The sequence below is a fragment of the Dendrobates tinctorius genome, unplaced genomic scaffold, assembly GCF_039654945.1.
Source record: "Dendrobates tinctorius isolate UK_male_01 unplaced genomic scaffold, ASM3965494v1 ptg000010l, whole genome shotgun sequence".
Lineage (NCBI taxonomy): Eukaryota > Metazoa > Chordata > Amphibia > Anura > Dendrobatidae > Dendrobates > Dendrobates tinctorius.
The window spans coordinates 11,390,074-11,405,165 of record NW_027361678.1 but is presented as its reverse complement, the minus strand read 5'-3'; the positions used below and the strand labels follow the sequence as shown (position 1 = coordinate 11,405,165).

Genomic DNA, 15,092 nt, shown 5'->3' with positions numbered 1-15,092 from the left:
GGAAGATAGTAGGTAGGCAGAACCCCGGCACTAGAGGAAAACACTGCATATTACTATAAAGCGAGACAAGGCTGAACAAGCAGTCGCTGGTCTGGGACCTGAGAACAGCAACATAGAGCTAAGCACAATGTTGCCCAGGCACCTCTCAAAGGAAGTGAGGACCTTAGAGGGAAGGTGCCACAATTTTTTTTCTGTATTAAAAATGATTGTTTGTATAAACAATTATTTTTAATACAAGATTAAATTTTTTTACTTTAAATTTTTTTATTATGTTTGCAGACACTGAGGGCTGCCATTTTGCTTTATAGGAGTGTAATATTTGCTGCACGACACTTACACTCTGCAAAAACGGCAGCCCTGGGCATAGGAGACAGCGGTCACCCGCCGACCCTATACCTTGCATTGAGCTGCTCCCTGCTGTGATCTGGGCACGCGCCCCTGGGCTGTCTGTGACCCCCCCATAGACCAGCACACTGCTCTCCTGAAATACTCTGTGCTGCTGTCACCCTGCTCCTTCCACCATATATCTCCATCTGTGACCCCCATATACCACCACACTGCTCCCCTGAAATACTCTGTGCTGCTGTCACCCTGCTCCTTCCACCATATATCTCTCTCTGTGACTCCCCCATATACCAGCACACTGCTTTCCTGAAATACTCTGTGCTGCTGTCACCTTGCTCCTTCCACCATATATCTCCATCTGTGACTCCCCATAGACCAGCACACTGCTCTCCTGAAATAATCTGTGCTGCTGTCACCCTGCTCCTTCCACAATATATCTCTCTCTGTGACCCCCTATAGACCAGCACACTGCTCTCCTGAAATAATCTGTGCTGCTGTCACCCTGGTCCTTCCACAATATATCTCTCTCTGTGACCCCCTATAGACCAGCACACTGCTCTCCTGAAATAATCTGTGCTGCTGTCACCCTGCTCCTTCCACAATATCTCTCTCTCTGTGACCCCCTATAGACCAGCACACTACTCTCCTGAAATACTCTGTGCTGTTGTCACCCTGCTCCTTCCACCATATATCTCCATCTGCGATCCCCATAGACCAGCACACTGCTGTCCTGAAATACTCTGTGCTGCTGTCACTCAGCTCCTTCCACCATATATCTCTCTCTGTGACTCCCCCCATATACCAGCACACTGCTTTCCTGAAATACTCTGTGCTGCTGTCACCTTGCTCCTTCCAACATATATCTCCATCTGTGACCCCCCATAGACCAGCACACTGCTCTCCTGAAATAATCTGCGCTGCTGTCACCCTGCTCCTTCCACAATATATCTCTCTCTGTGACCCCCTATAGACCAGCACACTGCTCTCCTGAAATAATCTGTGCTGCTGTCATCCTGCTCCTTCCACAATATATCTCTCTCTGTGACCCCATATAGACCAGCACACTGCTCTCCTGAAATAATCTGTGCTGTTGGCACCCTGCTCCTTCCACCATATATCTCCATCTGCGATCCCCATAGACCAGCACACTGCTGTCCTGAAATACTCTGTGCTGCTGTCACCCTGCTCCTTCCACCATATATCTCTCTCTGTGACCCCCCCATAGACGAGCACACTGCTCTTCTGAAATACTCTGTGCTGCTGTCACCTTCCTTCTTCCACCATATATCTCCATCTGTGACCCCCCATAGACCAGCACACTGCTCTCCTGAAATACTCTGTGCTGATGTCACCCTGCTCCTTCCACCATATATCTCCATCTGTGACCCCCCATAGACCAACACACTGCTCTCCTGAAATACTCTGTGCTGCTGTCACCTTGCTCCTTCCACCATATATCTCCATCTGTGACCCCCCATACACCAGCACACTGCTCTTCTGAAATACTCTGTGCTGCTGTCATCTTTCTCCTTCCACCATATATCTCCATCTGTGACCCCCCATAGACCAGCACACTGCTCTCCTGAAATACTCTGTGCTGCTGTCACCCTGCTCCTTCCACCATATATCTCCATCTGTGACCCCCTATAGACCAGCACACTGCTCTCCTGAAATAATCTGTGCTGCTGTCACCCTGCTCCTTTCACCATATATCTCTCTCTGTGACCCCCATAGACGACCACACTGCTCTCCTGAAATAATCTGTGCTGTTGTCACCCTGCTCCTTCCACCATATATCTCCATCTGCGATCCCCATAGACCAGCACACTGCTGTCCTGAAATACTCTGTGCTGCTGTCACCCAGCTCCTTCCACCATATATCTCTCTCTGTGACTCCCCCCATATACCAGCACACTGCTTTCCTGAAATACTCTGTGCTGCTGTCACCTTGCTCCTTCCAACATATATCTCCATCTGTGACCCCCCATAGACCAGCACACTGCTCTCCTGAAATAATCTGCGCTGCTGTCACCCTGCTCCTTCCACAATATATCTCTCTCTGTGACCCCCTATAGACCAGCACACTGCTCTCCTGAAATAATCTGTGCTGCTGTCATCCTGCTCCTTCCACAATATATCTCTCTCTGTGACCCCATATAGACCAGCACACTGCTCTCCTGAAATAATCTGTGCTGTTGGCACCCTGCTCCTTCCACCATATATCTCCATCTGCGATCCCCATAGACCAGCACACTGCTGTCCTGAAATACTCTGTGCTGCTGTCACCCTGCTCCTTCCACCATATATCTCTCTCTGTGACCCCCCCATAGACGAGCACACTGCTCTTCTGAAATACTCTGTGCTGCTGTCACCTTCCTTCTTCCACCATATATCTCCATCTGTGACCCCCCATAGACCAGCACACTGCTCTCCTGAAATACTCTGTGCTGATGTCACCCTGCTCCTTCCACCATATATCTCCATCTGTGACCCCCCATAGACCAACACACTGCTCTCCTGAAATACTCTGTGCTGCTGTCACCTTGCTCCTTCCACCATATATCTCCATCTGTGACCCCCCATACACCAGCACACTGCTCTTCTGAAATACTCTGTGCTGCTGTCATCTTTCTCCTTCCACCATATATCTCCATCTGTGACCCCCCATAGACCAGCACACTGCTCTCCTGAAATACTCTGTGCTGCTGTCACCCTGCTCCTTCCACCATATATCTCCATCTGTGACCCCCTATAGACCAGCACACTGCTCTCCTGAAATAATCTGTGCTGCTGTCACCCTGCTCCTTTCACCATATATCTCTCTCTGTGACCCCCATAGACGACCACACTGCTCTCCTGAAATAATCTGTGCTGTTGTCACCCTGCTCCTTCCACCATATATCTCCATCTGCGATCCCCATAGACCAGCACACTGCTGTCCTGAAATACTCTGTGCTGCTGTCACCCTGCTCCTTCAACCATATATCTCTCTGTGACCCCCCCATAGACGAGCACTCTGCTCTTCTGAAATACTCTGTGCTACTGTCACCCTGCTCCTTTCACCATATATCTCTCTCTGTGACCCCATTTGACCAGCACACTATTCTCCTGAAATACTTTGTGCTGTTGTCAGCCTGCTCCTTCCACCATATATCTATCTGTGACCCCATTAGACCAGCACACTATTCTCCTGAAATACTTTGTGCTGTTGTCACCCTGCTCCTTCCACTATATATCTCCCTCTGTGACCCTCCATAGACCAGCACACTACTCTCCTGAAATGCTCTGTGCTGCTATCACCCTGCTCCCTCCACCATATATCTCCCAGAATCCTTGCAGCCTGCCATCCTCGGTGACTGTCTACTTGTCAGTATAACTTTGCAGTCACCAACAAAATGGCTCCACACTGTGTTCCTAAATGTTATCCTCTCTTATCCCTTAGCAAACACCCAGAAAGGGAGGAGAGGAGTGACATCACACACGTCAGCAGATTCAGCCCATATTTACTGCAGTGCAGTAATGTGAGCAAGTTGTACACTAGGCTTTTGTGAAATTTCAGTAGCTGCTCCCCCTAGTGTTTAAAAGTGGAAATACCAAACCTTTTAAAATTATTTTTCATATTTTACTAAATTATAAACAAATGATAATATTTAAGAAAATTTAAACATTAATTCTTAACATTTTTTTAAATTGCTGAAAAAAAAAAAATTTTTGATGTCACCTTTCCTGTAAGTATAGACAGGTCTCTCAGTGATCGGCTGAGATGTGATTACAGGAAAAGGAAGCACAGGTCCTTTTAATCATTTGACAGCCGCGTGCATCCTATTCTCGCTCCCCCGCCACCCAGAAGTGAGGAGGCGGAGGAGACACGTCGGGAAGACACTGCAGCCCGAGTGAACATCGTGGGAGTGCGGACAAGGTAAGTAAGATTGCGGGAAACAGAGGAATGCCTGCGGTCAGACAGAGCCTGATCTCCCAATATCCAAGAGACGGATCAAGCCGACTGGGTCGTTACAGTCTTTTTCACATGTGCTGTTTCTTACTTCTGTTCCTCCCATTCTGTATATGCTTTTTTCATTTTTATTGCCCAGATGTAGTACTTTGCATTTTTCCATATTAACCCCTTTACCCCCAAGGGTGGTTTGCATGTTAATGGCCAGGCCATTAAAATTCTGACCATTGTCCTTTTATGAGGTAATAACTCTGGAACGCTGTGTATAATCAAAGTATCACCTATATAATGTGTATACAGCTGTCTATATATATTATATAGGGGATACTGTGACTTAGAAATACAATATATTGGTGATACTGCTGTATATATGTTACGTAGGTGATCTGCGACTACACACCAGTCACAGTATCACCTATATAATGCATATACAGCAGAGTCACAGTATCATCTATATAATGTACTAGCTGAAGAGCCTGGCGTTGCCTGGGCATAGTAACCAACTGTGGATAGTTATAACAAATTATAATGATTATATTACACATAAAAACCGTGCATCTAATTCTATCCTGTGTGATACTGACTGCTGAGCCGTGTATCTAATACTATTATGTGTGATACTGTGTGCTGAGCTGCGTATCTAATCCTATCCTGTGTGATACTGTCTGCTGAGCTGTGTATCTATTCCTATCCTGTGTGATACTGACTGCTGAGCTGTGTATCTAAACCTATCCTGTGTGATACTGACTGCTGAGCTGTGTATCTAATCCTATCCTGTGTGATACTGACTGCTGAGCCGTGTATCTAATCCTATCCTGTGTGATACTGACTGCTGAGCCGTGTATCTAATCCTATCCTGTGTGATACTGACTGCTGAGCCGTGTATCTAATCCTATCCTGTGTGATACTGACTGCTGAGCTGTGTATCTAATCCTATCCTGTGTGATACTGACTGCTGAGCCATGTATCTAATCCTATCCTGTGTGATACTGTCTGCTGAGCTGTGTATCTAATCCTATCCTGTGTGATACTGACTGCTGATCCGTGTATCTAATCCTATCCTGTGTGATACTGACTGCTGAGCTGTGTATCAAATCCTCTCCTGTGTGATACTGACTGCTGAGCTGTGTATCTAATCCTATCCTGTGTGATACTGGGCTCCCCCTGCAGTCTGTGTCAGAGGGTGGTCTGTGTTGGCACAGTAATAAATTGTTATTTCCAGCTTTACAGAAGGACGATAACACCATAGAAATGATAAGAATAATAGGCCTCAGTTACCACAACTGTCTACAAAGAAAACTGTTGCTGATAGCAACCAATCACAGCTCATTTTTCATCTTTTAAACAGCTCTGGGACAGCGTGGCGAGTTTTGAGTGGCGGGATCGCCTTTGCTGGGGTCAAAGGTCACGTGCGTTCAGCATGAAACTCAGGCGCAGAGCTGGGATTCGGGTATAACTGACACTGGGTCAGGTTTATTAATGGTGAAAGCAATGCATAAAGAAATAAAACATAAAACAAATCCTTGCCTGTCCGGCACTAACTAAACAAGGTACCACCTAACTACCAACTGGCGGGCTTCTCCCGTCCAGCCAAACCACAGTTGCAGTGGGCACTGCTTTCACTCACGTGTGTCTCTCACACAGACAGACTCTCTGTGTTCCCAGGCTGAGACACTCACACAACCACCTGGCATCCTTTTATATCCACCTCCCATTATTCATTAGTAAGCAGGTGCGATACTGACCAGACTAGGCCACATAGGAAAGGAATCTGGGCGAGATATACCTGCCCTCATCCACTATTCCCACATGATTCTCACATATCCCCCCCCTCTGCTCAGACCACTCCGGTCGAGCAATGACACCCGCCAAACAGTGCACTCGGGACAGGGCATCTGCATTCCCCATCTGTACCCCTGGGCGGTGCTCCACCGTAAAAGTGTAGACCTGCAGGGCAAGGAACCACCGGGTCACCCGGCTATTCCGTTCCTTGTTCAAGTGCATCCACTTGAGAGGGGCATGGTCAGTGATCAGCCTGAACTTTCGGCCCACCAGGTAATATTTGAGGGCCTCTAGAGCCCACTTAATGGCGAGGCACTCTTTTTCTATGACTGCATACCTTTGCTCGTGTTTATTCAGTTTCCTGCTGAGATAGAGGACTGGGTGTTCCAATCCGTCCCTCACTTGTGAGAGTACGGCCCCGATACCTGTATCAGAGGCATCCGTTTGTACCACAAACTCGCTGCGGAAGTCCGGAGTCACCAGTACGGGCTGAGAGCAAAGTGCCCGTTTTAGGCTATGGAAGGCTTCTTCAGCCGCTAAACTCCATTTAACCATGACGGAGTCTTTTCCTTTTGTAAGATCCGTCAGGGGGGTAGCGATGGCTGCAAAATTGGGTATGAACCGGCGATAATAGCCGGCGATCCCCAGGAAGGCTTGCACCTGCTTCTTGTTGACAGGTTGTGGCCAGTCCTGAACCGCCTGAATCTTATCAACCTGGGGTTTAACAACACCCCTCCCAATTACATACCCCAAATACCAGGCTTTTTCTAGCCCGATATGACATTTCTTGGGGTTCGCGGTTAGACCTGCCTCCCACAGGTCGTCAATCACAGCTTGTACTTTCTGGAGATGAGTCTCCCAGTCCAAGCTGTAAATGACAATGTCATCCAAATAGGCTGAAGCGTACTGCCTATGCGGCCTCAGGACTCGATCCATCAGTCTCTGGAAGGTCGCCGGTGCTCCGTGCAGTCCAAACGGCATATACACATACTGAAATAGACCTTCCGGCGTAGCAAATGCCGTCTTTTCTCTGGCAGCCTCCGCCAAAGGGATCTGCCAATACCCCTTTGTTAGGTCTAGGGTCGTAATATACCGGGCTTTTCCTAACCGATCTATTAACTCGTCGACCTGGGGCATAGGATAGGCATCAAATTTTGAGACCGCATTCAGTTTCCTGAAGTCATTGCAGAACCGGATTGTGCCGTCCGGTTTAGGAATTAACACAATCGGGCTGGACCAAGCACTGTACGATTCCTCAATGACACCTAACTCTAACATTGCCTTCACTTCTCGGGAAACGGCTTCACGGCGCGCTTCCGGAATTCTGTAGGGTTTCACGTGAACAGTGACACCAGGTTCCGTTACGATGTCATGTTTCATTAGCGCAGTCTGCCCGGGTTTTTCTGAGAAAAACTTTTGGTTGTGAAGTAGAAACTGCCTGACCTCAGTCTTTTGCCGCTCCGAGAGAGTCTCTGCAACCCGTACCTCTGTTACGGTATGCGAGCAGACGGGACGGGCCAGCTCCGCTGACAAGGCAGACCAATCTTTCCAGGGTTTTATCAGATTTACATGAGAAATCTGTTCAGGTTTCCGTTTACCTGCCTGGTATACTTTGTAGTTTACTTCACCAACTCTTTCCTTAATCTCAAAGGGGCCCTGCCACTTTGCCAGGAACTTACTGTCCACCGTGGGGACCAGGATCAACACCCTATCTCCGGGTGCAAACGTACGGATCTTGGCGCCCCTATCATAGATTCTTTTTTGGGCTCCTTGAGCCTGCATCATGTGTTCTTTGACGATAGGCATAACAGCCGCAATACGGTCCTGCATTTGTGTGACGTGATCTATCACCGTTTTAAACGGAGTGACCTGACCCTCCCAGGTTTCTTTTGCAACGTCTAACAGTCCGCGAGGACGTCGGGCGTACAATAACTCGAAAGGCGAGAACCCCGTGGAAGACTGGGGCACTTCCCTGATGGCAAAAAGCAAATATGGAAGTAAATAGTCCCAGTTCTTCCCATCCTTGTCTATCGCCTTTCTCAGCATCTGCTTCAGAGTTTTATTGAACCGTTCGACCAACCCGTCTGTTTGAGGGTGATACACGGATGTGCGTAACGGTTCGATTTGTAACAATCGGCAGAGCTCCTTCATTACCCTGGACATAAAGGGGATCCCCTGGACGGTGAGTATCTGTTTTGGTATACCGACCCGACTAAACACATGCACCAGTTCCTTGGCAATCGTCTTGGTGGCCGTGTTACGCAAAGGTATGGCCTCCGGGTAACGAGTGGCATAATCCAAGATGACCAGGATATGTTGGTGTCCACGTGCAGACCGTGGAAGGGGCCCAACTAAATCCATCCCAATCCTCTCAAATGGGACTTCAATAATAGGTAGGGGTACCAAAGGGCTACAGAACCGGGGCTTAGGTGCAGAGGCTTGGCAGTCAGGACAAGACTCACAATATACACGAACATCGTGATGCATGCCTGGCCAAACAAAACAGTGTAATATCCTTTCGGTGGTTTTCTGGACACCCAGGTGACCTCCCATCACATGTCTGTGGGCCAGGTCCAGCACCTGCCGCCGGTAGGGTTTTGGCACGACTAATAGTTGCACCAGGTCTTCCCCCTTTTTCTCTATCTGATAGAGTAAATCATTCTCCAGAACCATGTAAGGATATGCCAGCCTAGAGCCAGGTTCTACGGGTACCCCATTTATCACTTTTACATTTGTCCTAGCCTGAGAAAGGGTAGGATCCTTTATTTGCTCGCTTTGGAAGTCATCTTTCTGAACTTCTAAATCCGGCAAACGGGGAGGTGGACGGCTGTCGGCCTCCTCCTCTTCCCCGGTCTCCTCCGTATCACCCGCCATGACTGAAAACGGGAACTGTAGGTCATTTCCAGCAGACTCTTCCCCCGAGTCTTCCGGGGAGACCTCTTCCAGGGGTTCGGGACCCACACGCGCCCGAAGAGAAGAATCATGTACATTATTACCCTGGGGTATCAACTGATTCTCCCACAATTGCCAAAAGTGGGGAAAATCCCGGCCCAGGATAACATCATGCAATAACGCCGGGACGAGTCCCACTTTATGTTGCACAGACCCATAGGAAGTAGTAATGCATATGACCGTGGTGAGGTACGAACAGGTGTCTCCATGCACACACGTTACAGAAAATTTGTCTGATGGTCCAGTCGGGGCTGACACCAGACTGGCCTTCACCAGAGTCACCACACTTCCCGAGTCTAACAATGCCACCACATTTTTTCCATCAACAGTTAAATCACACAAGTGTTTTTCCACCTCCTTTTGACCAGCATTCACACTCACTACCCGTGCAACCATAGACATGCGGTTTTTAGAGTCTGTGACGTCGCACTGCATGGGTTCAGTAGTGAGTGGACAGTTCGCAACAATGTGTCCCATCTCTTGGCAGCGGAAACACCTAACGAGCCCCTTGCTTAGACCATAGTTCGTTACTCTCGGCCTCGCAGTGCGGGCAGTCCCGTTTTCCTCCCCACTGTCTTAGGGATTTTTCCATCTCCCCTACTCCCTGGAACAGTCTTACCGGTTCCACGTGGAGACGATGAAGAACGAGGTGGGGTAGCGTCGTCTCGGAGTCCTTCTGCCACGGAGTAACGTTCAACCAGATCCACCAGTTGATCTGCCGTCGTAGGATTTCCATGGCTTACCCACTTCCTTACCCACTTCCTCAGGGCTGGCGGTAGAGCTCTCAGGTACTTGTCCATGACGACTCTCTGGATTATCTCTGGCGCTGTCAGCACCTCGGGTTGTAGCCACTTCTTCGTCACGTGGATCAGGTCGAACATCTGTGACCGCGGTGGTTTATAAGTCCATTGATGCACTCTCTGTGCACGGACAGCGGTCGTCACTCCCAGCCGGGCCAAGATCTCGGCTTTCAGTTTGTCAAAGTCCTGCGCAGCTTCAGGCTTTAAGTCATAATAAGCCTTTTGGGCCTCACCGGAAAGAAACGGGGCAATCAGGCCGGCCCATCGTGCCTTCGGCCATTTTTCTTGCACCGCCGTCCGTTCAAACGTGGTCAGGTATGCCTCGACGTCATCTTCGGTCGTCATCTTCTACCAGTACCGACTCACGTGAATCACTCTCGACTCGGCTTCCAGGTTAACCTCATGTAGGCTTGCCAGGCGCTGCGCCACCTGCTGGAGAAGCGAACGATCGGTAGCTGTCATGTCCACCAACTCCTTCAGCTGGGCCATCATCACCCGATTAGCTTCTTGCTGGACGGCGGTGGACTGTACCAGCGCTTTCACCACGTCCTCCATGCTCATGCTTGCAACGTGATGCCCGCGTTCTCCACCACAATGTGATAAAACACTCCGGGATCGCCTTTGCTGGGGTCAAAGGTCACGTGCGTTCAGCATGAAACTCAGGCGCAGAGCTGGGATTCGGGTATAACTGACACTGGGTCAGGTTTATTAATGGTGAAAGCAATGCATAAAGAAATAAAACATAAAACAAATCCTTGCCTGTCTGACACTAACTAAACAAGGTACCACCTAACTACCAACTGGCGGGCTTCTCCCGTCCAGCCAAACCACAGTTGCAGTGGGCACTGCTTTCACTCACGTGTGTCTCTCACACAGACAGACTCTCTGTGTTCCCAGGCTGAGACACTCACACAACCACCTGGCATCCTTTTATATCCACCTCCCATTATTCATTAGTAAGCAGGTGCGATACTGACCAGACTAGGCCACATAGGAAAGGAATCTGGGCGAGATATACCTGCCCTCATCCACTATTCCCACATGATTCTCACAGTGGTGAAATATGTGCTGAGGGTGGTATATGTGTTGAAGCATGTGGTGGTGTGTGGTGCATTTTGTGTGTGTGTTCATATCCCCGTGTGTGGTGAGTATCCCATGTCAGGGTCCCACCTTAGCAACTGTACGGTATATACTCTTTGGTGCCATCGCTCTCATTCTTTAAGTCCCCCTTGTTCACATCTGGCAGCTGTCAATTTGCCTCCAACACTTTTCCTTTCACTTTTTCCCCATTATGAAGATAGGGGTAAAATTGTTAGGTGAACTGGAACACGCGGGGTTAGGCTATGTGCACACGTACCGGAACTCTCGCGGAAATTACCGCGAGAATTCCGGAATGCCATTCCGCGGGAAAATCGCATTTTAAATTCCCGTGATTTTCCCGCGGAAAAACTAGCATTTTGCAAGCGTAATTAGCTTGCAAAATGCTAGCGTCTTCCAAGCGATCTGTAGCATCGCTTGGAGAACTGATTGACAGGTTGGTCACACTCGTCAAACATAGTGTTTGACGAGTGTGACCAACTTTTTACTACTGAGGCTGCCTATGCAGCATCAGTAGTAAAAGATAAAATGTTAAAAATAAAAAATGGTGTTATTCTCACCTTCCGACGTCCCGTGCATCCGTTCCCAGTAATCCTTTGCGAAAATGCCCGCGATGACGTCCGTTCTCGCGGGATCGCGATGTCTCGCGGTAATTCGCGATGACATCGCGCAAATGACCGCGATCCCGCGAGAACGGACGCCATCGCGGGCATTTTCGCAAAGGATTACTGGGACCGGGAGCCTGGAGAGAGGCGGGGATGCTGCGCGGGACGCCGGAAGGTAAGAATAACAATATTTTTTATTTTAAATTCTATTTTTTACAGGGATATGGTACCCAAAGCCCGGAGGACAGTCTCCTCTCCTCCGGACCGTGGGTACCATCCGCAATTGTTCTGCTTACTTTCCGCATGGTGTGCACAGCCACATGCGGGAAGTAAGCGGAACAATGCATTCCTATGGGTGCGGGATCGCCGCGATTCCGCAAATTAATGAGCATGCTGTGTTTTTTACCGCGAAGCGATTCCGCCGCGGTTAAAACCGCAGCATTAGCACAGCATTGCAGAATCCCATAGGAATGCATGGGATGCTTATTTTTCGCATTTTCGCGGCAAAATCGCGCGGTTAAAACCGCCGCGGAAACGCGAAAAAAAGCCACGTGTGAACTCAGCCTTAAAATTTCACCTCACAACATAGCCTATGACGCTCTCGAGTTCCAGACGTGTGACTGTGCCAAATTTTATGGCTGTAACTGCGACAGTGCGGATGCCTATCCCGGACATACAAACATACATACACACACACACACACATTGAGCTTTATATATTAGATATACAGCAGTCACCTATATGATGTATGCAACATAATATAGTATATAGTATAAGCAGCGTCGGACTGGCCCACCGGGGAGCCGGAGGATTCTCCGGTGGGCCCTGGCATCTGGTGGGCCCTGGCCCCTGCTGGCATACAGGGCCAGCAGTTGCCTTGGGCCCCCACTGCTCCAGGGGCTCCCAGCCAGTGCCACACAGCTGCTATGGGGGCCCGTGCCAGCGGAGGAGCAGCGGGTGTCAGGAGGCAGGAGCCCCTGTCCCCGCTACTAAAGAGAAATGAATATTCACTGCGAAGCAGTGAATATCATTTCACTCTCGGTCTCCACTCCCCGGGGCCCCGCCCCCCAGCCTAGGCAGCCGGCCCCGCCCTCAATTGCAGTGGAAGAGAGAGCGTCTCTCTCCCATCAGGCCCCTCTGCTCCTGACTCACAGCCGGTGCGCGATGACGTCACCATCGCGCACCCGCTGTGTGTCTGGCAGAGTGGGCAGCTCCTGAGTCTGAAGCCGGCATCAGCATGGGAGTTAGGAGGAGAGGTGAGTATTGTGATTTTTTTTATCTATCTATCTATCTATCTATCTATCTATCTATCTCTATATTCATCTATCTATCTCTATATTCATCTATCTATCTCTATATCTATCTATCTATCTATCTATCTCTATATCTGTCTATCTCTATATGTCTATCTATCTCTATATCTATCTACAGTATCTCTATCTCAATATCTATCTATCTCTCTATCTCTCTATCTATCTGTCTATCTCTATATGTATCTATCTCTATATCTGTCTATCTCTATATCTCTATATCTATCTAAATCTATATCTATCGCTATCTATATCGCTCTCTATATCTATCTATCTCTATCTGTATATCTATCTATCTCTATATCTATCTATCTCTATCTATCTATATATCTCTCTATATCTATCTATCTCTATATCTATCTCTATCTGTCTATATCTCTCTCTATATCTATCTGTCTGTCTGTCTCTATATCTATCTATCTCTATATCTATCCCTATAGCAATCTCTCTATCTATCTCTATCTATCTATCTCTATCTATCTCTATATCTATCTATCTCTATATCTGTCTATCTATCTCTATATCTATCTATCTCTATCTATCTATATCTCTCTATATATCTATCTCTATCTGTATATCTATCTATATCTATTTATCTCTATCCCTATATCTATTAATCTCTATATCTATCTCTCTATCTGTCTATCTCTATATCTATCTATCTCTATATCTATCCCTATAGCAATCTCTCTATCTATCTCTATCTATCTATCTCTATCTATCTCTATATCTATCTATCTATCTCTATATCTGTCTATCTATCTCTATATCTATCTATCTCTATCTATCTATATCTCTCTATATATCTATCTATCTCTATCTGTATATCTATCTATATCTATCTATGTCTATCCCTATATCTATTAATCTCTATATCTATCTCTCTATCTGTCTATCTCTATATCTATCTCTATATCTATCTATCTATCTATCTATCTCTATATCTATCGCTATATCTATCTATCTCTATATCTATCTCTCTCTATATCTCTCTCTATATCTCTCTCTATATCTATCTATTTCTATCTGTATATCTATCTATATCTATCTATCTCTATCTATTTCTATATCTATCTGTCTCTATCTTACATATAGAGATAGATATAGAGATAGATCGAGAGATATAGAGATAGATATAGATAGATAGATAGAGAGATAGATATAGAGATAGATAGATACAGAGAATAGATACAGAGATAGATAGATATAGAGATAGATATAGTCTATCTCTATACCTATCTATAGCTATCTATATCTATCTATATGTATATTATCTTTATATCTATCTATCCATCTATCTATCATCTATCCATAGATCTATTTATCCTTTATCTATCTATCCATCTATCTCTATATCTATCTATAGCTATATATATCTCTATTATCTTCATATCCATCTATCCATCGATCTATTTATCCCCTATCTATCTACCTATCTATCTCTATCTATCTCTATCTATCTGTATCTATTTATAGCTATCTATTTCTATATATCTATCTCTATATCTATCTATTTATCCATTATCTATCTTCTATCGATCTATCTATTTATCTAGTGTTATACCCTATGAGGGGGCAGCATTATATTCTATGAGGAGGTACATTATTCCCTATGAGGGGGCAGCATTATACCCTATGAGGAGGCAGCATTATACCCTATGAGTGGGGGAAGCATTATACCCTATGAGGGGGTGCATTATACCCTATGAGGGGGCAGCATTATTCCCTATGAGGGGGCAGCATTATTCCCTATGAGGGGGCAGCATTATACCCTATGAGGAGGCAGCATTATACCCTATGAGTGGGGGAAGCATTATGCCCTATGAGGGGGGCAGCATTATACCCTAAGAGGGGGTGCATTATACCCTATGAGGGGGCTACATTATATTCTATGAGGGGGCTGCTTTATATTCTATTAGGGAGGCTACCCCAACTCCTGCTACATAACTAAGACCTGTACTGCCTTATATTATACCCTGATATTTGCGCGTTTTACCGCACAATTGGCGGTCTTGTATTTCTTTCTATGTAGCTACATAGTGGGCCCCAAGAATGATTTTCTCTGGTGGGCCCAAGGTGCTCCAGTCCGACGCTGAGTATAAGGCTGTCTTAAATACGTAAATGTCGTATAGTGTATAATGTAGAGTTATGCATATATATATACAGCTCTGGCAAAAATTAAGAGACAACTGCAAAATTTTCAGTTTGTCTTATTTTTCTCTTTATAGGGATATTTTTTAGTAAAATG

At 46.8% G+C, this 15,092-nt stretch overlaps 1 long non-coding RNA gene across 1 annotated transcript in view; it reads left to right on the top strand.

Annotated features, from left to right (window-relative positions):
- The first annotated feature begins 4,183 nt into the window (after window positions 1-4,183).
- The window catches only part of LOC141097903 (uncharacterized), a 30,562-nt gene continuing 19,653 nt past the window's right edge, over window positions 4,184-15,092 (top strand). The window contains exon 1 of the long non-coding RNA XR_012234089.1: window positions 4,184-4,264. This is a non-coding gene — a long non-coding RNA (uncharacterized lncRNA). The remainder of the gene's footprint in view (window positions 4,265-15,092) is intronic.